We start from the raw sequence: 25,435 nt of genomic DNA, 5'->3' as shown, positions 1-25,435 counted from the left end.
GCATAATAGCGTCATAATAAATAGGTATTATCTTATTGCACGGTGGTAATTCTCTTTAGGTAACTGTAATTTTTAGACTGACGTGTACAAAACCAATCCTGCCCGTAGTCACAGTCATTACACGGTAATCGACATAATCGTATAGAGATCAAGACAAATCGATCGACTCGGCCCGTTGTAACTCAAAAGACAACAACGTCGAATCATAAATTCTTTCAATACCTATAGGTATCGAGCCATCGTACTTTAAACTGCCTATCGTTTCTGAAATAACATCGCCATCGATTATCATGGAGCGTAATGGGGTAGGTCAGCCCGATTCACGATAAGTGGAATCGACCCAGTGGTTAAAAGGGTCGAAGAGGGTAATTCCGTTCGATCGCAAAGCAAGAGTACGAAGTTTCATGATAGTTCAGGTATTTAACCCACCTGCCGTGTTCGGAATATCAGTGCGAGTACGTTGCAGTTAAAACTGCCGTTTTCTACTGACGAACGACTATGCGCCATTACGCTGCCCTTAATAAGTGGAACGTACTCATTAGTCTCGCGGTAAATACGCGAATAATACGCTCGAAACGGAAATGTACGCGGACAGGAATTGCCCAAATTAGAGAACCTAAGTTTGGTGCGAGTGGAAAAATTTCCATGAAGAAATTTTATGCGGTACGCGTGTAACACGCGTGTGTGTATATATATATATATATATGTATGTATGTATGTATGTATGTGTACATATTAACCCATCTGCAATTAATACAAACTTTACACGTCAACAAATACACCAAACACGCGCGCGTCCATTAAAATTACAATACTCAACAACGTTTGCATTCACGCTCGAAGTAATCGTTGATATTACTGTATATGCTATTAACTTACCGACTCATTGGCATTACAACCTCGATTCCGGCTTTACATATTGCGCCATAAAAATACATCGGTCGACCCTAACACGCCCTCGCCATTCCCTCGAATGCATCGATCTCTTTATCGTCGCTATAAAATAGTGACTCATTATTTCTTTCGGCACTTTCCACGGGCGAGATTGAAATACCAAAGTGTATGTTTTTATGATAAATCGTGCACGAATACGCCCCACGTGACCCTCGCTCCTCGCGCTACATCTCTTTTATAGGTTTAGCGAATTACCGCACGTATCACGTTATTATGATCCGCGAACCGGCGTGTTCGATGAATCACGTCGTAAAAAGACGGCGAACGACTTTACTATATGTTAACGCAGGATCATGTCGATATTACGATTTTCGAATTAATGACGTTGAGACGTAAGCTAGATTATACGCATGGAGGGCACGTGTGATAACGCATCGTTTTTAAAAGTCCTGGAAACCACTCGGAAAACTTGTAGCTCCGCGATCTCTCTAGCGTTATGATTTCTCATCACGTACCAGTAAGTGAAAAAGCGCATCCGAGTTTCGAGGGTGACGGGACAGACAAATGCCAAAGTAGGTTTTACAGAATATTCTCCATCTGCAGTTTTTCCGTCTATCATCATCGTCGTCGTCGTCGTCGACGAACACCGCGATCGCTGTTGCATCGTTCGCGCTTCGCGGTTATCTGAAGTTTATCCTGCAGAACGAATTATATTCGATGCGCGTAACGCACTAGACACGTTCGAAATTTGCGCGTACTTTGCTGGGATGTGTAAAACTATTTTATACGATGTAATACTCGCTGTATATATTTTTTTAAACATTTATCTTCAAAAAAACTTCACGTGTACATACAAATAGTTGTACATTTCCATTTGTTTCCGCATCATTATTGCTTTGCTTTTCACAAACCGAGAGTTATCCTAATAATAATTATCATAATAAAATGAAAATTAAAAGTTTTTTATTGTATTACCAATAGCAGTACACATTTATTGATTAGATTTCTGAAGGGAAAGATGCAAAAAAGGTATCACGTAATAATTCCGTTTAATTCTTTTATTATACTTTATATAATTAAAATCTTGCAAATATAAAAGAATATTTATTAATAAACAATTTTAGAAAAATTTATTACAATTAATGGATTATAATTGATAATCGAGTAAGTAACAGTTAAATTTGCTAAGATGATCAATTGTCGTCTCTTAAAAGTCAAAGTTCACGAACGATCGAATTACATATTTAATATTAAATAATTTTAGAATTTTTATATCGCGTGATTTGATCGTCGCGAGGATTTAGGTCCTTGTACGTAATAGGCAATTTAGTCCAAATCGCCAGACTAGCCGCAAATACACGTGTTTCCACGGTTCGGCTGCGTGCGGGCAAGCATTTAAAGCGATACGGATCTTTTGAGACAAGACGAGAAGTTGTGGTGCCAGCAGGCATGGTGGGCGATATAAAAATTCCTACGCCACATTCTTAGCCACTCGCTCTTCGTCAATGTCGCCGGCTCCGACAGACTGACTGTCGTGCGCAAACCAACCGACACAATAACGCACGATAATAATTCATTAACAAAGGCAGAGGCCAATTAGCATGCGGTGAACGCACGCCGAGTTCGTTCGGATATATCAGCGAACATAAAAAATTCACGGGATGGGAAATCCAGGATAATCGGACGTACATTGATAGGTTTTTTTTTCTTTCACGTGACTAACACACGTGTAAACCGTCCTTAGAGAACTGTCATTACCGGCTTAACGAGCCGGGATAATACTGATCCGTTCGGGCAAATTGCAACCGGCAGGATGCACATTGTGCATAGTAAATGCGGTTTGCCTTTTGACCTTTGCGGGTAATTTTAGATCAATAATCGTGGAGAACTAGAAAGTATGAACGATATCGCTTATGATCTAACAAAAAGAAAAAAAAATCGTGAAAGAAAGCGTGAATGACACAGGACTTCTAATAATAAACATAACTTTAATAAAACAAAGAAGTTATCTTTGAGCTACTACCTGCCTCTTATTATAACAAATTTAAACGCTACATAAACAATATCAATTTACTGCTTTTGCGAAAGATAACAATGTAGTTTAACACTTAGTAAAACTATAAACCACTTAAAAATACGATATCAATCACCGTAGTTCGTAGATCGCTGCTAAGTTGAAGCGATTTTATCGTGATTTCGTAGCACGAACCAAGTCGATGCAGAGTCCGTTTAGCCAAGTAGCACGCCGAGCAAAGACCTTTCGCCGTAATTTAGCGTCAAGTTTTATACCTGTGCAATACCTCGAACTATAATAGCGTTAGCCATTACAAGGCGAGTCGAGCGTTTATAAAAGTCGATAGCGTGACACCATCGCTTCAGATCTCTTCAGACGGTCGTCGGCGACATTTTGATTCAGAACGCTTTGACGCGGAACTCTTTGTACGTATATGAACGTTCTTCTTAGTTCTCTTATACATTTTCTGTGTTCTCTCTCAAAATGAAATAAATATATGCTTGTTCTTTGAAGAACGAGGAAAAAGGAAAGCGCGCGCTAGAGCTAGGAAAAAAAGAAATGTATAGCTGGTAGGAATAAAAAGCGGATGATGTCTATGTCGACTGTCACAAACGTTAAACAAAAAAAATCTCAATTTTCTGCAGAGATATTCACATAGAAAAGTAAAAAGAGTTCTAAAAGTTCTAAAAAAGAAATATACGTACGCGTATATTAAAAGTTTGTAAATAATTCTTGAATTTTGTATTATAAATATGTTACATCCATTGAGATGAAAAATAATAATGCAACGTGTGACCGTTTCAATTTTAATATATAACCGTTTTGCTGATATTAAGAGATTTGAAACGTGATTCAGTGAAAGGTCGCGTGTTTTGAGTTTCTACGATTCCATGTCGCGAAAGAGTCTTGATCATAAAAGTGGTTCCAACAGGGCAATAAAGCGAAATAAAACGAAAGATACTATCGTCTGCTCGCGTTAAAAAAATTAAATGCGATCGATTACGCGATATACCGTTTTACATTTCTACGAATCACGTGCGTCATTCGAAGAAAATAGACGGTTGTAAAACACATGAATATATTATTCGCAGGTTGATTCGCGGTTGATGACGTTACTGACGCGCTCCGAGGCGTAAAAACATTTACGGCTCTCGGAGTCACAATTAGCCAGCAGATAGGTTCTCGCGTTTGTATGTCTCATTAGTAAGGTTTGCCTCGTATAATGAAGATACCGCGAGAGGATGCGAGATATTTACGTTCATACGTCTCGTAAATTGCGACGGGCTTGTGTCAGCGTTGATGACAAAGAGAAGAGAGTGGCGATATCGTTCTTATTTGTCCGTATAACAGAGATAATTTATGAAAATGCGTAATACTTCATCACGCTAATTAATGAATATCTCGTACCGTAAAATGCAAATATCCGTGAGGAGAATTACGCCCTCGGCAACTGATCGTTTTTCCTTGAAAGGAAAACTCTCCCCCCGCTAAAGTCAAACACCGTTAACGTAGTTACGTTTCCGAATAATCCGCTCTCTGAGATCGCCTTTCTGCCGCCGCGGCCGACGAGATAAAACGCAAAATCGATTTACAGTAAGGACTTTACACACCCTCGTTATCTCAGACGTAATTATTCAAATTTGTATAATTGCTTTCGGTGTTCGGCGCATTAAGTTTGGGCCATATTTACGGTATACCGTTCGAGCACCGTGGGAGAACGGTCTACCTACTCGAAATTCAACTAAGGAAAATGCGGAATTAGACCCCGTCGCCCGGGTGGATTGAGAAATGGTTGTAAGTGTATGGGAATCTAGTTTGGAAGAGCACCCGCCCACCCACGTGGCCATTGCTTGGCGGCAGTCGTAACTCATGGAGCCACGAAGGCAGCTGGTGCATGCCTCCTCTATATAGGGCAGCCCGACTGCATCAGCGCTTGAAATTGGAAACCATATCGCGGGATATACAGATTATTATGCCATTAGGGTATAATAGGAGGAGCTTCCGGGTTCGTCGGGAAACGAGGAAGCAGATTCCGTAGCCGGGAATACGGCTGGGCTGTGCAACAATTAAACCGGCGTGCGCGCAAGGGACGATGACGCGAGAGAGGAAATTATTTTCACCGAACCGGCATCGCGCGTCGCGACGTGTCGCGTCGCGACGAACGGTAGATAAAAAAAAAGCTGAAGTAATTAATGCCGCTGAATTGACGACATATGAGTTGCGGAGCGCGAGCCGCGAAATTATTTGCCGCGAAACGTTATCGAAATGTTATATCGGCCATCATTGTTATCGACATGAAAAGATTATTCAAAGAGGAACGATTGAAACACAATAATCGTTTGATGGTACATGCCGTTAATGGATAATAGAGATTGTAGGGAAAAAGCAAACAATGTTAAATTAGAAAGATCCTAAAATGGGAATTTCACGTTTTTTTCCATCGCTTGTGTAACGTCAGTGCCTCGCGTATATCGTTACCATTTTAATTAAAATCCACCGACTAACGACAGGGCTTTTCCTCCACATCGCCAACATCAAACTACTTTTACAATTAGTTTGAAAGCAAAGTAATAAAAATCCCAACGAGAGTTCGCAATCATTATATCGTTCGTAATAAATCTCTAATTAAAGTTAAATTAACCATTTTCCCGCGAAACAGTCAAAATTTCCGCGCTTGCCGTCCGACCTCATCCCGCATTCCCGTATTTTGCGGCGACGCGCGTCCCGCCGTGTGCACCTGCTCACCGGAAATAACATCGTGGAATCGTAGTTTGCCGATTTGCCGTCGCCGAATCAAAGCCGAGAACGATCGTATATTTCTGCGCCCGAGCCGCTGCGGGCTCTTCACACGGCCGAGTCCGACTCATTATTCATCGCGGCGAGAGGGCCGCACAATAAAGAAGGCTTTGGAAACACGAAAGCTGGTCCAGAAGGCGCGCTGTTTATAAAAAACAAAAAGGAAAAAAAAAGAGGAACAGACTTAAATGCGCCTTATGAGTCTCTCACGCCGCATGGTGCCGCCGGCCGGTCCAAAGTGCGAATAGCCTGGTTGTAAAGAGAGAGTACAAATAAGCGTTGAGTGCGTCCTAAGGTGTGGCGAGGTGTAAAACGCAACTGGAAAGCGTTGCGACAGAGCGGAACGAGATAGGAAGTTTTGTAAGACCACTGTAATATTTAGAATAAAGTAATCTTCTGTGGGACAATTAGAGCGGCTGTTTTTCTTTTTTACTGCCTGAAAATTTTAAGAACTTAAAAAGAAAAAAGTATTAGAGAGCTCGCATGTAAGAAGAAGTATCGTTGTCGGTGACATAGTGATTATTATTCTTTGATAATCGAGCCTTCACGATTTTTTTATTTAATCATGAAATTTTTACAGTGTCAGCAAAACAATTATTTTTCACAAATAATTCTACGAATATACTTCTGCAAATATCAACTAATTGCATTATATTATTACAACGTAACAATAAAATACAAACTATTACAGTACATTTTTAGTTACTACAAAAGACTGTATGTAACTTTTTTTTGATAAATATAAACAATCTATGGCTACAACTCACGGGACATAGCAATATTCAATATGGCATGTTAATTGCCACAGGCATATCTATCCCATTAGATATTCGTGATCTTAAGGTTCATGGCCAAAGCCTGAACATTCTCATATTTCCGGTGTTTCTCGGTGTATTACATTACCATTAACACGCCGAACGAAAGTGACTCTCGATTAGAGTAATCTGGAGATCTTAGCCGCAGACAACGGACGTGGGGTGCAAACAGAGCTTCTGCTTCCGGGCACCGTACATTAAGCCTCCCGGCGACATTCCCATTTGGCAAGGGAATCGGATTACTGTACGCCTTGTGGCGGCAACGAAAGCCGAAACTCACTTACACCGGCGTTGGTCCTTTCGTTCTGCCGACCGTCGGAGAATATTCCGTTGTTACTAGTAAAGAGACTATAGTGATGTATCGAGCGTATCAAATGGGCGAGAGCGAAAATAGTGTTTTAATCTATTTTAAAATATATATATAATTCAGAGACTCGATGCATCCTCGAAGTGTTTTTTTTTATATCATGAAACAAAAAGTCACGTTCACGTATTCTAAAAAAGTGCTTGATTATACTCCATATATATGTACATATTAAATAAATTTTTTATACCTTCGAGTATTTCCGTTCTACGTCCATTGAAATTATTAATGAGACTAGACAAAACAGGCGCGCGCGCGGCGCGCGCTACAAGGTCTGTATTACATAATTTCATACAAATTACAAATTGCAAATTTATTACATTATTACATTTATATTACATTATTACATTATTAACCCCTCAATACAAATAGTCAAAATACGTGATCTCCGCGAACGGCTGTCATTTATATACGAAGTAAGCGCTGAATGAGAACCAATCAGCATGAATCACATCATCACCAAAAAGCGACAATAAACTTTGAGATTTCGAGTATCAATGCAATGCACTTTATTAGATATAGGATTTCAGCTTTTCGTGATAAGTATAAAAGACATTGTGTTATATATTCGTGAAAAATAATTTTCGAATGGACACACGTGCAATTACGAGGTACGATTCGATATTGGAGATTGTTGCAATGTGCACTCTGACTTCTCGTCACGTTATCGGTTTAATGAGACCATGTCTCATTGGACTTAGCGTCTAACCGGCCGATCAGCTAGATTAACCACGATTTGTGAGCATGTCGCGGGTTGACAAAAGCACCCCAGAAAGTGCGTCTCCTTTAAGTGACTTGCTGCCGGCGACTATGGCTTGTAAGATACAAGTGTCGTACGAATCGTGATTAAGAAAGCTTAGTCGACGTTAGACGTGCGTTAAACGTGATACAGAAGGCAGAACGCATTCGCAACGAGCTCACTATCGATCCCGTACCCATCGCGTCCGAATTGCTAATTCATTATTTCGTTAATCGCGTAATTAGCAATGTCTCTTGCAGGTGCCACGAGAAGATGCTTGCAGCACTACAAAATAATTTTTTTAATGCTTAATTTTTTTTCATTTTTATGTGTAATTTTTATTTTTATTTCAGTTTTTTGTGATAAATGCAAAAAACATTGTGATTCGTGGAAAATAATTTTCGCGTTTGCATGAGCACATATGCAATTACAATTCGATATTAGAGACCGTTGCAATGTGCACTCTGATTTCTCGTCACGTTATCGGTTCAATGAGACTACGTCTCATTGAACTTAGCGTCTAACCGGCCGATCAGCTGGATTAACTATGATTTTTTGAGCTTGTCGCGGGTTGACAAAAGCATCCCAGAAAGTGCGTCTCCTTTAAGTGACTTGCTGCCGGCGACTATGACTTGTAAGATACAAGTGTCGTGCGAATCGTAGTTAAGAAAGCTTAGTCGACGTTAGACGTGCGTTAAACGTGACAAAGAGTGGCAGGACTCATTTGTAACGAGCTCACTATCCAACGATTCCGTATCCAACGCGTCCGAATTGCTAAGTCGTTGTTTCACAAATCAAGCAACAAGCAATGTCCCTTGCACGTGCCTCTAAGATGCTAGTAGCAATATAAAATGCTTCTTTATGCTAAAATTTTTTTTGTTTTCTAAGTATAATTCTAATTTTTATTGAACCAAACAGGGGCACGGTACAAAGCTTCTAATTTTACATAATTTCATACAAATTACAAATTGAATATTACATTATTAACCCCTCAATACACAATCAAAATACGCAATCTCTGCGATGACAGCCGTTCACGAAGTAAGCGCTGAATGAGAATCAATCAGCACATCGGAAAAGTGATAATAATAAACTTCGAGATTTCGAGTATTGATGCAATGCACTTTTTCACATAGAGAATAAATAATAGAACTGTGTATACATATAACAAAAAAATAAAGCATTACATATACATGTAGACATACATGTGTATGATGATTTTTATACACGCGTATAATATTTTGATTAATAAGAAATAAGAAATTTCGGTATTTTGATTTTCCATTCGAGCGACATTGTTAAATCATTATGTAGCGCATGGTCAAGCGCTGAATATTTAGATACAAAATGCGGTAAATTCAGAGAAACACACCATTCGGTCGACGACTGCGGATTATCGTCGTTAAACGAGCGTCATGTACGCGGTTATGCAAATACAACATAGTTAAGTAATACCAACTCAACATTGGATTATATGCATATATGCAGTTTATAATTAATGACCGCACCAAAATCATTCGGCATGGCGCATACTGTTGCTTTCGCTCTCATCGTCTCCAGTCACGAATGTACCTTCCTTCTAGAACATGTAGTTTCTAGACAGAACACGTAGTTTCAAAACTATTTAGTAATCCTTGCTCATGTGCATGTTCGAAGTTGTAATTTAGTCATTAAATTTGAATCTTGAAATTTTTAAATGTTGTACAGAAAACAGTTTATAACAAATTTAAACTTTTCTCTTGACCAATAAAAAAACGGAAATATTAATATAAGTAGTTTATTGTATTTATATATCTTTTTTAAAATTTATAATTTAGAAAATCGATTCTCGTCTTTTTTTTATATCATGGAACAGAAACATTATTTTTACGCATTTTAAATTTATCCTATGTGCATCCTATATTTATCCTCTATATAAATTAAATAAATTTTTTATATATCGAATATACTTCCATTGTACGTATTGTAACAAGGGTTAATAAATAATTCATTTCCTCGGTTCACTATGTATCACAAGTTTGAAAAAAACCTTGGACGATTCTATCATATTAATGAGGTAGAGGCGTCGTAAGTGTTACATAACCAGCCGGACCGGTTGAGACAAGGCAATCCGCCTGTGGCAACGGACATGGTTACAGACCATTAAATTTAATTGTGATGCCATACAGTGCAACTGTAAACAATGCGACTGCTTCGTCAACTGATGAATATTCCATTAATGTGCCGTGAACTAACTGATTAATTTCTCAGCAACGGGTCTAAGTGTTACGAACGAATCTGCGTGTACGCACGCAAGTGTACGCGCAGTAGATTAATTCTCACGCGCAAGATATAGACATTCTAATTTCCGTTTGTGCTCTATGGATGCCATTAGTAATGATCTCTGATAGTCGTACAATTCTGACATGTATAACTCCTCGAGCTACGTAAAATAAATTACCGATTACCTTATATGAGAGGAACGTATGTTTCAACATTTGAATCGACATATATTCATGAGATAGTAACTTCTTTTAATAAAAGTGAACGCTAAGGTCGCAAAGAGCGCAAAAAAATCGTGAGTAACATAATATAAGCGCAAATAGGTTTAGATTCTGAGATCATTCTCTTTGAAATACAATTCTGTGTTGCGCAAAAATTAATTGATATATCCATCATTTCGCGGTAATAATAGAGACTATTATTAAATTTCAATAGACAAACAAGTTCTAAAAGCCGATAAATAGACTGCAACAAAGGAACAAAAGAACGATCGATCTATAATCATCAAAGTAGACGTAGATGTTCGTTTGATACGCAATATGCAGTTTTGCCGATATTTTGATGTCCTCACAGTCATCATTTGTCAGAAATGTTATACATTTAGTAGATATCAATGTAAATCAATGACTCGTGTAATTCCTAATAAATTGTCAGAATATGATAATATATGCCATTTATTAGCTAAAAATTATACATATATAATATACAATAGAACGCTAATTATCCGGGCATTGATTATTTGAATATCAATTCCGCTTGAACAGTCTTAATTTATATTAAACTATTATTATTGCTACTTAATTTATATTAAATGTTGTTATTACTTGCATTGTTCATATTGTTTTTTATGTAACGTATTACTTATTTTCTTCTTTATCTAGAAATTGCACGCAAACAAGAAATAATAAATTATTATCTTAACATAAAACTTGTTTCAATTGCAACTTTAACTTGATTGTAATGATATAAACAGAACTTAGAAAAGAGAATTGACTTGTAAGAATCAAAATTTATCTCTTACTCTCAAAGTTATACTTCAATCGCTGATGTTTAAAAACCTTATATTAAATATTTCTGATAAAAATTGACTGTAGAATTAACTAATCTATTGCGTTTCAAAAGATCAAACATCGTAAATATATTAGTACAACGGATTTTCGATATTTAAAACTGAAATAAATGTCAATGATTAATGTAACAGCACGGTTATAATTGTGACAATTAAAGTTTTATACAAACTTCAAATCCTTTTGACGACTCTCTTTGAAGTCATCCTCAACACATTATTACGCACGCAAGTGTAATGTAATAATAATATGAAACTATATCGGGACTTCCTCTGTGGAAAACTCTTTTATTTTTGGCTGTTTATACAGAAGTGCCGTTCGTTAGAGCTCTAACGAGAGCTAAACTTAAGACTACATAAATCAGATCTTTGTTCCAAAAGTTCGAAATGTATTATTTATTGGGGAATAGAAATAAGCTAGAGCGGGTGTGAGTTTTATGATAAGCTTTTGTAATAGCAAGGAGCGTTACATAAACAATAGAGATGAGAGTTTCACTGGTCTACTTTATCAACTTATTAACGTATCGTGTGTTTAGGCCAAGGGAAAAAATGGTTCACCTTCTAAGATAACAGAATAAGTTTTTACGTGTTACGGCACCATGTTATCATGTTACAGAATTCTATATAGTCACTCATTCGCCCTCAGTCCGACAACGGTGAATCACACTAACGGGTTATCAAATCCTAAATTGGATCCTTCAATTGTAACATGTATGTCAGAGGAGATGAAATACTACCTCTGAAAATGTATTATGCACGACAAACTATTAAAGATGACAGATATTAGTTAGCCGTATTGTCTAAATGTGATTCATCCGGTGAGACAGAGAACGTGTAGAAAAGCTTTGAATACAAATATATTCACGTTCAATATAAATTCACATAGTAAATTAATACACGTACAAAATTCAAGAATTACAATTTGAGATCTAATATGTGTTTGTCTGTTACTGTCAACTCGGTTAAAAATAAATAAAGTGACAAGAAGCATCAGCGGTAAAAATATAAATAAATAAAAATAAGAGTATAATATATTAATCGGTAAAAAATACAAATAAATTAAATTAAAGTAAGACAATCACAAATAAATAAACATTAAAAGATTTTATCAAAAGATGTTTCCTTTCATTCGACAAGATAAAGCCGAAAAATGCGATAATCATCAATCCACGATGGATTGAGCAGACAGAATCATTCGGAATCCATTGCCGTTTTCTTATTGTTATTCTTATTACGTGTCAGAGTTCTCTCGAATCTGCTGGTTGATCTCTATGGAATTAGGGGGTTGGAATGCCTCTGACGAGATGATTAGACGTCGGAAAGGAATGAGGGGGATAAAAAAGCGGCGGTTCCTTTAATTAGGAAATGTGCTCGAACCAGTCAAACGTTCCGCGCGACTTTAAACTTCAGCATCGGAGATGGAATTAATTTAACGGCGCGGAGTACCTGACGTGGCGGGTTAATTATCAATTCGACGCATAAGAATTTCGCGCTTGATGAGATCTGTATTAATTATAACGAGATACGAAAGGGCTTCCTTTGCTAGTATAACACTGCAATCAATTATCCGCAAAAACCTGTTTAGATCGAGATTTCTCTGGGGAATCGTCGGGATTCTTGACTTCATCGTAGGTTGTTCGGCATACAGTTTTCCATTTCGCGGAATCGTCCGTAAGTACAGATTGCGATAGCCGCGGAACATTATTGCAGTGATTACGAGTCATCCATCGCGTCGTTATTCTCACAATTAAGACTCAGCCATTGCAAGTTTCTCGACAAGCGTGTTAACAAATGTCAATAATCAATGACTGCAATGTTAGAAGCGTTGTTCCTCGCTTGTACGGCCTCCGCAAAACAGCGAGAAAAGTATAATTGACGATGATGACTGTATTAAATGACGACATTTCCGTACAATTCGCCCCGATACTTGATGCCTTATCTCCCTCATTTACGGCACTATGTTTACGTCTAGTTTCAGGCGTGAACAGAAAATCGAACGCCTCGAGGTTAAACGCAAAGGTTTCGTAATCCTGCGAACGCTCAATAATCGCGAGAACCGCAGAGATTATATAAGACGAAAACAGAAATCATTTTCGTATCCTTATAAACTGTTATTTATTGTCTTTTAATTATTTAAAATTATTTAAGTTTTAATTAACTTGCTGCCTGGACATGTTTTTAAAGAGAGACAGATCAATCAGTTAAATCCCAGTTAAGCTTGACCAATATTTATGGCAACCGAGCCGCTGCGACCGAGAATTGCAAACACTCGATGCAACTCACCCGCGGATAGGTTACTTGTCGCGATGTTTAATGAAGAGCCCCGAAAAAAATACTATTTATCCACTCGCAACGAATGCAAACGTTTCATCGGGAATTCCGGCACGCGGAGTTTTCCAGTGAAAAATCCAATACGCATACGTACGAAACGAACCGGTGGACGCGGGTCCGAAGGAGAAAGAGAGACAGACATAGAGAGAGAGAAAGAGAGAGAGAGAGAGAGGCGCGCGCTGGCTGGTGAGGGCAATGCGCTGCTACCGATCTTCAGCCAGCTTGACCCAAATACACGTACTACGAGCCAGGCATATTTTTCTTTCTATTTATTTTCGTGGCTCTCGATGACCGGCCGATATCACGTTTCTGTTCGCTGTCTCACCATCGCAGCCGCACTCTGCGGCGATCACTCTCCAAGCCGACCGTTTTTCTTTTTTTCGTTTACGTCCCGGCGCAGCGCGACAGCTACGGAATATTCGTTGGCCCACGTATTCCCGTGTTCACCTCTTTTTAGCATTCGCCAAGATATCGCATGCGGGACCGGTTATTGCACCGTAGTGTGAATTACACTCGGCGACGCGGATGCTATATGCCGATTGTAATCGATAGCGTTGATCGCGTTGTCTCGTTACAGCTGTCGCCTCGATGTAGATTGCCAGCGATGTCGAAACACGTGCGTAATCGTCCTTCTCTCCTTTCCCACGTCATCATCTGTGATTGATATCCCTTTGTCACTAATATCTTTGCGCACGCGATTATTTTCTCAATACAATTTTCTAAAGTACACTTCGGAACAAATGGCGAAATTAAATTCAGACCCGATCACTTATTCACAGGGCAAAGGGGAATCGATATCGTTAAGAGAACTGAAAAGGTAAAACACATGAGTGAAAATAAAATTTTATCCGCGGTTTTTACTTCATATTTAAAATTGTTGATATAGGAAAGTCATCGGAAAATTGTACATGGGATTTTATGCTTTAAAAATATGCACATAATGGGATATATTACCATTTATTTAACCGGAGAAAAGTCCCACAGTTTTTTTCGTTTAAACGATCACCTGTTTCTATAACTTAAGATTATTGTGTATATAAGTTTATACAATATTTTTTTTAAAAGAAAAAAAAATGAAAAAGAGATGCAGACTTTCGATTGTTAACAAAAATCATTATTGATTATGAGTTTATTTTCTCGTTTATTTTCTCGTTATAAAAAAACAGGTGATTACTTTCGGGTTAAAAATGTGAAAGTACAAAGAGAGAATCTTTTCGTTTCTGTGCAACGGCTTTAATATTAAAATAATTAAATAAAAAAAAATTTTTTCTAGTGAATAATAATCAATGAAATTAAATCGATACGTGAAGAACACAAATAGGAGAATGTAAGCCTTTTTTCGGTCAAAGCGAAAAAGACTCATCTGGTGCGTAACAATATTTTCAACTTAGGATTATCATAATACATGTATATTCCGTTTATATTTCAAGAGACCGATAAAATTGTGAGCGGTTTATAGAATCAGAGAATCTGTATAAACTCACGCAGAAAATATCATCAGGCACCATAATCCGCTTTGACAGAGAAAGCTTATCTTCTCTTAATTGTGTTATTTCTCAGTGATATCAAAAGTATAGATATACAGCTTTATCAATGTCACAATATACGCCTCTTTGAAGTTGGATTTCTAGATAAATAATCTTCTACAAATAATCTTCATAGATAAGAGTATCGGTGGTGCGTATAGTGAGTTAGAACCTTCTCATCTACCGTTATCTTCGAGATTGGTGGGCAACCTTCGAGGGGTTGAAATAATAGAAAGACGGTCGCCAATAATAAAGGATTACTTCCGCGAAGCAAAGAATATTTGCTCCGGTTTCAGTTGCGTGGAGTTTGTTTATCGTGCGCATAAACCATAGACTAATCTCACAGCCGGGGGCCGGTTGCTGTTCAAGTACGATACCTCTTTGTTCCATTCGGCTGCGGCGGTCTGTAGCTAGAGCTCGTGTTTACGCGCGACGCAGCCTCCGGGAACTCGGCGCCGCCTAAGACGCCGCGTGTAGATTACAGAAGCACGGCTCGTGTTCGCCGACGTTACGATAATTGCACGACGGAGTTGAGGAAATCGTAGATTAGAGACGCGAAGACGCGCCGGTATCCTCTGATTGTTTCAACGCGTCAGCAACCAGATATATTTGTTTTGTAACGCGTGACTTCATTTAAACAACCCGACAATGCACACGCCATCTCGAAATGGATATTGCGGAACGCGAGGTGTGTCGTACCACAGTGAAATAAATGAATACGAATGTGATAAAAATACAAGTACAAGAGTCTGCTCTGTAGGAGAGATATGTTTTGTTAATGAAACATTCGCTGATGTAACCTTAATTAGGATCGAATAAAGTTTTGGAGATTACTTTTATCTGCGTTTAATTTATCTTCTTTCGCGTAATAAATTGCAATCATCCGTTTATTTTTCTCCTTACTTCGACTCGTGTGCAAATAAGGCGTCGTAGCGCCAACTACGAACCAAATATCGAACTGTACTTATTTGTAAAAAAAAAAAAAAAAAAACATTCCTTTCGCTTTGACCACAAGGAAAGGAGATACGCGTGGAATGTGTACTATGGATCATGTTGTCCTATATGCATTACGAATGCCGAAACGAAACTGCATTCCTGTGTACGGAAGGAAAGCCAAGAAATGCTAAGGACTTAATTATGCGCGGAAGGATCGGCATTCGGATGGATGTGGACCCGAAAATTGTTGTCACTAATTTGAATGCTATTTTGGATATACTGAGTTAATTTAAAATTTGGAAAATTTATATCTTTTTCATGTAACGCGCACAAACACAAATATAATATGCTCTTATTCGTGTCGATATTTCTGCTGTTTATTGAATCATATTATTGTTCCATGTAATTCATAAAAGAAATTAGATTAAAAACGCGCAACTTTCCAATTACATAATTAGATAAGGTGTTCAGCATCGCAGTGACTCTTAGGACAATTAACGTGTTAGCTAAATGTTTTCTCCCTCTCTCTCTCTCTCTCTAGGCCCTAGGACAGAATAAATGCTTATTCATTCATTCATTCATTCTCTTTCTATTAAAATACGAATATGCAACGTTAAGTTAATAATATAATTGATATTTTTGTAAAGATTAAGAAGAATCTGCTAAGAATGGCATGTTAAAAGTGCAGACGACATTCCCCGCTTGCAATATTCTCTCGGTTGCGCGATTAAAAAGTGCTACAAAGAAAAGTTTCCGCGCGACGGTTCAGCGTGTTGAAATTTGTAGAGTGCAAGAAGCCTCGCAAAGAAAATGAAGAAAGCGATCTCGAGCAGTTTTCGCGAAAATGCAAAAAGTTGTTGGCAGAGAGCGAAGACGTGCGCGAACAAGCGTCGCGTTGGACACCACACGAAAGAAGCAGCGCTAATTAAAGCAATTAAGTTAAGAATCCATCCGAATAATTAAGGCACCTCGATAAATTTCGTCCGGAATATCCCGGTACCATGTGTGCGCTGCAAAACACAGCGTGTGATATTTTTCGTCCGTGTTGCCGCGTGAGAGAAAAACGCCAATTACGGATAAATACGTCGTTTTCAAAATTATCTCGATATTAAAACGTATTGTCGAAAAATTAAATGGATAAAACGGACGGTAAAACGAGATATCGTTATAAAAAAAGTTTTACATCAGCTAATCCTCGCCCGGCGCATCCCGAAATTTTGATTGCGCCGGATCAATTTAGACAGAAGTTGAATTAAAGGTGATAGGAAATTGTTCATCGAGCGTGCGTAATAAATACGATGATCCCTTAATTATTGCGGACGGCGTGAAAAAGAGCAAAAGGACGATAGATAACGATTTTTTGATGTGATTGGGACGCGTGGTTTATGAATGCACCGTCGGCATTTTCGCTGTCGATATAAATCGATGATCACTCATCCGCATTGCACCAATTAAAATTTGGTAGCGGTTCCCATTAACACACTGCCCTTGTTCAATGTCTATTCGAAAGCTATCATATATGTGCAGTAATTTCTATCACGCACAATCAGCAGCGATAATGATTGTCTGTCGACACATTAAATTGAGCATCGAACGATGTGTCCAATTACGATCCATTAACGCAGCAAGATTGCACAGCTGGATTTTCTATTGAAAAAACGCAATGGCCGTGATGTTTAAAACAACAGCCGATACGTACATTCTCCTCCATTCTCCGTTGGTTACTCATATTTGAGTATAATTGTCTACGGTCTACTAGTTTCGGCATATGGTGTGTGTATAATGAAAATCAATATGTCCGTACAGTACAAGTGCGGAGTAACACAAAAACTAACTAGTAACTACGAACAACGGTTATTACGATATTCAATTCTTACGTGCTTCGATATCGTTACGACGCGTTTTTACTATAAAGTACGATTACTTTTTTTTAACGTTGGCGACTCCATTTAACGATTTCATAGTTAGTAGCGTTACGCTGCCTTTTCGCGTTTCCCACTGCAGGCTTTTAAACATGCAATGTTCCGTATATTTTTACGTTCTTAAACTGTATATATGTATGTTCATTATAGCCGTTCTTAAACTGTATATATGTATGTTCATTATAGCCGACAAATACCCGTCGTAAAATTAATGAGGAAATATTTCGTGGTACCGAAGCCCGACTACATTTCACAGCATTGAGTTTATTAGCGCGTCCTGGATACGCAAAAGCAATACTAAATTAGTGTCTAACCTGCAGACATACGACATGACAACGTGAACTGTAAACTTAATTTACGTGACTAATTGTAAGTTGCATCCGGTGTTGTATACAATTGTTTCCCTAATCACAGTTATGCGTTGAATAAACATGTACGCAAAGTCTAAACACTATTGCATTAAAGATATACTTTGCGGTAAAGAAAAGTTACGAGACCATCGTATAATAACGGAATATAAAATTACTGTAAAGTAAGTGATATGTTTTTCTATGAAAAAAATTGGTTATAAATGACAGTAGATAAATTGAGAAATTATATTTGCAAACGAAGTACTTATATTAATTTATTAAATATTTTATATATTATCTACTAAAAAATATAAAAAATTAGAAAATAAGATATATGTATATATAAAATATTTAAAAATTCACTTTTTCTCGTTACAAAAAATTCACACATTTGCTTGATAGAGAGCAACACTAATTTTAAATCATATAAATATTTATTCATTAAAAATGCTGTGGTATTCAGGTTTGTTATTCGAAATGATGTTCAATTTAGATTTAGTTTTATCTTTTTTATCATTTTTCTTCTTCGACCTTCAGACCTGCCAGTTGCACTCGGCTATGTTTATCTATCATCAAATCTATGTTAATTACATTCTGTGTGGCTCTCCCTTGTGGCTGAGGTAGATAAGGACGAACAAGGTATTAGTCCGCAGGTATATACCTATATAACTCTCACGAATATTTATTTAAGATCTTCTATAGTACAATCCGGTTGGTCTACTGTCGCGAGATCTATTCATCTGTCACAATCGACGATTCTAATCAATGCAACATGAATAAATCTCTTTCCTGGAATTAAAATCTCATTTGATATTAAATAATCGTAATGAAAATCTTGCTCATCTTTAATATACATTATAAAAGAAGTAATCGTTGACATAATAATAATCATCTACGTACGTAAAGAACAATTTTGCTAAAGTATTTAACTAGATGTAGATCCAAAAATAATTTTATTAGATCAAAATAATTAAAATGCTGAAATATGAGAAGCAAAAAGTTTAGATATTTTAGCAACCAACTTGAGCGTCCTGCGTAATTATTTTAATGATTTAACAAAATTATTTTCATATCTGAAACTAGCTAAGTTTTTAGATATTTCAAAGAAACTGTTTTTTTTTGCGTACGTATAAATGTAAGATTTTATATATTTGCATCCTGAGAAATTTTGTCTATTACAGTATGTCGTGAGAGATTTATCGTTGCCCATTAGGAAATGAAATTTCCATAATTTTTTTAAGAATTGGACTTACACATATGTTATTGACATCAGCCGTTTTTACCTCGTGCCCAGATTCACTGAAAGAGTGCGATTTAACTTCGTAATAAATTTAGAGAAAATCGCTAAATAGGGATGCCTCCAAGCTGGATCTTTGAGTGGAAGTATCTTCGAGATAGCATGCGCGGTTGAGCGGAAAATACGTTGCAGGTTTTCACATACACACACACACACACATACACACACACACACACACACACATTTCGTCCTACTATATCGTCTCTATTCATCGTCTTTTTGCCTGCTGGAATTAAACGTCCGCTTGAATTTCCGTTTGTCGCAGATGCGGCGAGCCATGGTTGCGTTTTTCTATGTTCCTACGTATAATCGAAACACTAACTCGAGAGACCTAACACTTTGTTCGTGATTAAAATAGAGAGAGGTAATGTTTAAATATCGCATTTTTATTTCGTTTCGGAGAATTAATGTCACGTATAAAACAATCCTATAAACATTCGCTAGATAGAAACGTTTGAATGAAAAGAACTTACCTAGAGGAACGTGAATATCGTATAGCTCGAACGTAGTATGCGAGAAAGAGGTTCGACGGAATTTTAAACAGGGCATTAGGAAAAATAAGGTAGGAAAGATATCGGGAGTAAGCTTGGAATAAGTTAAAAGACAAAATAAGAGGAAGCATCGTGCGGAACGAACAGCCTCGTCCTCTAAGGACCTTCGTTTCGAGCACGTACTTCTTCTGCTTCCAGTACATTGTCCCCCGCTGTAGCAAATGCCTTCCTTATGGTGAATTTACTTCGGCGAGCTCTGCCGCGTTCTTCACGCAAGACGTAATAAATGGGCAGAGCGATAAATCGGGTGGGAGTTATTTCGCTTGATAAGGCAAATCTGCCACGTTAACGCGCCCTCTCGAGTTAACGCTTCATCTCTTTTTCGTAATCTCTTCTTCCTCCGGTTGTTCTGCATAATCGCTCGCGAGTCAAGCCGTAAATATGTCTTAGATGCGCGTTCTTTGATCGTGCGTTGTCGGAAAGAGATACTGATTCCAGACGCGTGTTTCTTGACCGCGTTTTACTTTAAGACTCTGATTAAAGACGAGAGTAATGCGTTGTAGACAGACGTGGCATTCAAAAATATTAGATACAAAATGTCAGGGATTTTTTTATGTGTGTGTGTGTGTGTGTGTGTGTGTGTGTGTGTGTGTGTGTGTGTGCGTGTGTATGTTTTGGAAAAACTTCAGAAGTTAAAAATTTAATATTCTTCACGTGTGTGTATACACTTTATGATATTTTTTAATGAAAAAAAGGATATTGTAATTAATACTATTTTTAATAAAATATATTCCAGAAAGAAAAATATTATGAAGCAGAATTTTTCTCGCATCGTATCTTTTTTAACATTTCAGAGAATATGATGACGTACTAAAAAGGAATTTCTATTCTCTTGATTATTGCAAATGTTTTTAAAGCAAAATATTATATATGAAATATATGTAGTATAAGGTACAATTACAAAATAGCAATTACGTTTGAAAACTATTTTCATTATAACGCATTACATTATTTTGGTAGAGATTTGAAATAAATATGACGATATTCTTTTTTCCGCAAGTATGTTCCGATAAAGAGAGAGAGTTGTACGGAAAGAATTCACCATTAATTCTTTGGAGAAGTTATTCATCGAAACAAGAAAAGAAAACAAGATCAAAAGGTTGTTCTCAGTTTTAGATCAACCGATATCGTATTTGCGGTGTAATAACTTTTTCCTCGTCTTTGAAAAAAGAAGAGAAATATCTTGCTTGAATTATTAAAAATAATGAGCACATTGTCGCGGAAGCATAAGTACGTTCCAAAGACTGTAGTGAATAGAAAAAGAAAGAAACTAAAAGACATTTCTAACGCGAATAAGCACGCGTGCATTCTACCATTTTATTGTCTCTTTATAATGAAAAGGAAAGAAAAGTAACAGCGACATGGAAGTCTGTAATTATAAATACGTTTTATAAATATACCTAAAGAAAAAAGTCACAAAATGTACATATATGAGTACTTCTTTCAATTATGTAATTCTCGATGAGTTTTTTGCCTTCTTTGCAGTATATAATAAAATTGTAATTGTGCAAAAAAGTTATTTACACAATCGCTACGTTAAAAATTTGGCTAAATCATATTTTGTTGTTGAAATAAATTTTGCAATAGTTAAATGTTTCACAAAAAAATTCTATCAATTGTACATAGTTTTTTGTAGAGATACTTACTATGCAGTCTGAGATTTAACTGAAAGTTTGTTTGAAGTAGAACAAACATAGTTTAACCAAACTTTGATTAATTGACTGATGAACTATATTTATTTATTTCGATACAATAAAACTGAAGTATTAGGAATGTCGATCGATGTCGATGACCAACAAATCTGGCAGTTTGGAAAAGTATTTTGAGATATCCATTCACACATTATTATTTCACTAGATAAATTCATAAAGACAAATTTAAGCACGAATTTTGTACAACGTGGAAAGGGCGTGGGGAGCTTCCTGGCATAAATCGATAAATTGTAAACGAATCTTTATTGATTGTCATCTTTTCACCTTTGTATCAGAACAACCTCGAAGAGTCTTATCAACTTACCGATCTCACACCGGCACATTCAAATCTCAAATAACAGTGTCGTCGTAATTATTAATGAAAGTTGAGACAGGTCGACAACACGATAGCGTCAAATTTGTCTCACCGATTAATCCTGAGATGTCTGGATAGCCGTGTGCTTTAGAGAAATAGGTAAAGTGCATTTAAATACGGGCGTCCGTCAGTGCTTCTTGTCGCTGTGAATTATACAGCGACAATCTTCGATCTTGATAATCCTTTCCTCTTCTGCCGCTAACTATCGAAGGGTTCTCTTAAGGCCGTAAAGCCATTGTATGTACACGATGGGAAACTATAAAACGCAAAGTACGACGAGATAAATGTACTTGAAAAGTAGGATTAAAGTACGATGTTATAAGAAATTTAAAAAGTTCAAATTGTTAATGAAATGTGATCCTCTGAGGTATCTGCTTTTACAGCTGTGACTTTCAATAAACTCTCAGTTGCATTGTTATAATCCCCTTTCTTTCCTTAGCAATTTTGTTTAAAAATATCTACTTGCTGCAAATTATAAGCGTTATGTAACTCATCACGATTATTGAATAATTAAATAACAGTATTCTATTCTTTGAAAAAAAAACTAAAGTATTTCAATAAATCGATTATATCAGTAACTGATTATATTATATTAATTACTAATGCAGTGTCATCAGTTATTGATATAGTCATTGATTTAATAAAATATTTTATCAGATTTTTTCAAGTGATTACTGGTATTCTTAAACCATAAGTTGTCCATCCATAAACATCAAAATTAATAATAAAAACGTTACGCGTTTAATAAATCGTAATTCATATTTTAAAAATTCTTTTTATATTTCTGTGACACAAAATACTAAAATCACGTTTAAATCACAATATAAAGAGTTTTATGTATGCGCTTCGGACTACATCCATTTTTGAGACCAATCCACGAAATTTCGATGCATTCACATTATAGGAGATACGTGAATAGCATTTTTCAGAAATGCAATATTGTAACATTTTATTCGATTATGTCAAGCGAGAATACGTAAGCTGATTGGGAGGGAATGCAACGAAATCGACTAAAGTCCAGTTTCATGTAAGAATCACGCGACTCTCGTTTCCTTTTTTGGACAAATTGGTACTGAAATTCTTACTTTTCATCTCCTCTTGGAACACAGATCTTTTCTTGAAACAGGGTCAATTGAGTACGATTGAAATCTCATGTCGAATATTCTTTTACTTCGATATTGTATACAGGTTTATTATCTGACTATGTAAAAATGAATGTTAAAGATGTAGCGCATGACGAAAGAAGCACCATGAGATGAAATTGGAGTTGTAGAACGGCCGAATAAATCACGTGTCGACTTTCACGTGAAAGATGTGTTATACCGACTTCGTCGGGGCTTCGGGGAAATCCTAAATACGTTTGTGCAAAGTGCATCGCGTGTTACATAGTATGTTTCGTATTATGCGCCCGTTGTGTTGCCGCGCGTCAGTTATTCCTGGAATTCGTTAATTCCGACTCTTCCATGGAAAATACAAATGAACTTTCGACGAAGTGGCATCTCGTCAAACTTTATTGCATTTGTAATACTCACAGAAACGGCATTGTCGATGACCCCGTTGGGTCATCCACAAATACGTTTTCCGAGTCAGTTATAGCGTCACCTTTGTTTTTCGAGAATATAACTATTAACTAAAAATAATTATATATATATATATATATATATATATATACATATACACACACAAAAATACTCAATTAAAAAATACTCACATTAAAACAATCTTTTTTTTTACAAACTTAACAATAAATCCTATATATTTAAAATAAACGTCCTAGTGACCAGACATATCTATATCTGGACACTTTAACTTATTTAACAAAAACATTTGAGATTAATAATAAGTTTTTTTGTGTAAGTGATATAAGTTTACGTCTAGGAATTTATTTCAATTATAAAATACAATTATATTATTTCTAATATTTACAATTATATACCGCGAATATCTGGCCATTAGAAATCGATTTGTGGTTCTATTAGTGTCGAAGTTTGATAAACATGTTGCTTTCCTACTTTGCGCACAATGCAGAAAAATAAGAAATAAATCAACTACATCGATTATACTCGATGTCAATTATCCGAAAGAATCGGATACTTAATCGATTTGAATTAATTAACTATCTTGTCATTTTGTTCTTTTGCTATCTGATCCGCTCGAGTGATCTATTGTTGAAGTTTCACAGTACAATGAAATGACTAGAAAAAGATATTGGCGATATAATGATCACTCATCCGACGTCGGTTCGACACGATTCTCCGCGATAGTTCAAGTTTGAAACTTCATTTCTCGCGAATTTATTTTAATCGTCGAGATGGAAGACTTTAAGTACGCGCACAAGGAATTTAATTTGTGCTAATATTTAAATTAGGATCTAATTTGCAATAATAAAAAGATATGTCTAATTATTCATTGGAACTTTTGACTCGTTTATTTGATACTGTTACTTGCATACAGTGAAAATATATTTATTCAATACCATTGCTTCACGAAATCAAAAGCGTGTTTTTTTTCTTTTTTTAATAACAAATGTCGGAGAGATGCTTACTTCAATATTTCAGTGATATCAATTTAATGAGAACCATCGAAAGAATGCGGACCGATCGCAAAGACGATCATAACGATCTCGCCTGCTCCGTCATTTCTCCGTGACAGTATTCGAAGAAACCTGTTTCGTCTTGCGAGAGCGCAAGCGGCATCGTTGCGCTTTGATTACACTTTTTGCTGCGCCTACGTATTCAATTATAGGTTATCGACTGGCAAGTTGATTTCAACCTTTTGCAAGTTGTCTACAAAACGACTTGGGCGGCACGAATTCGCAGCATCGATAGCGCAACACGGATAAAAAGGCTTAATGGCTATTTGGCTAGAACAATCGCGACGCTCTCGGCAAAATTATGTGGTTTCTTTTAGAGATTATTTTTATTTTTTATTTTAAAAGATTTGATAAATTAGAAATTGTTAAATGTCTATGTTCCTTTACATGCGAGACAAAAATGTTTCGATATTCAATGAAATCTGAATTTTGTCTTGTTACTTTAATTTAATGCAAAAAAAAAATGATTTGCTGAGATACAAATCTAAAAATAATTACGTTAGACCACTAAACAAAATTATACAACTATATCTGGTTATTTTTAGAGATTCTGCAGTAAAATTATTATTTCCGTGTATAGATAATTTTTATTGTCACTCTTATTGAAAAAGGTACATACGAAAATAATGTACGGTAACAACAAAGAGAAATTATTTATTTGAGATTGAGATAAAAAAAACTGTTCTACATTATTTTTTTTATTTCTTCATAGAAGATGCGTAGCTACAGCTCTACATCTGTCTTCTTACTCCATTTCATGCTTGCTTCATGCCTGTTCCTGAATATAATAGGCGCAATACCTTCCGCGATCGGCTTTTCCTCGAACGCTAATCAGGTTGCCGCATTATAACAGTCTATCGTATTACACTATATCTAATGCTTTCAAAAACATAGCGTATCAGGAAACGGATT

The 25,435-nt window shown here is 36.6% G+C and overlaps 1 protein-coding gene across 1 annotated transcript in view; it reads left to right on the top strand.

Annotated features, from left to right (window-relative positions):
* Positions 1-25,435, top strand: part of LOC105195648 (hemicentin-2) — a 142,036-nt gene that overhangs the window by 5,336 nt on the left and 111,265 nt on the right. The gene's annotated exons all lie outside the window — the stretch shown is intronic.

This window comes from Solenopsis invicta, chromosome 4 (assembly GCF_016802725.1).
Source record: "Solenopsis invicta isolate M01_SB chromosome 4, UNIL_Sinv_3.0, whole genome shotgun sequence".
Classification (NCBI taxonomy): Eukaryota; Metazoa; Arthropoda; class Insecta; order Hymenoptera; family Formicidae; genus Solenopsis; species Solenopsis invicta.
This window is presented reverse-complemented; position numbering and strand designations above follow the sequence as displayed.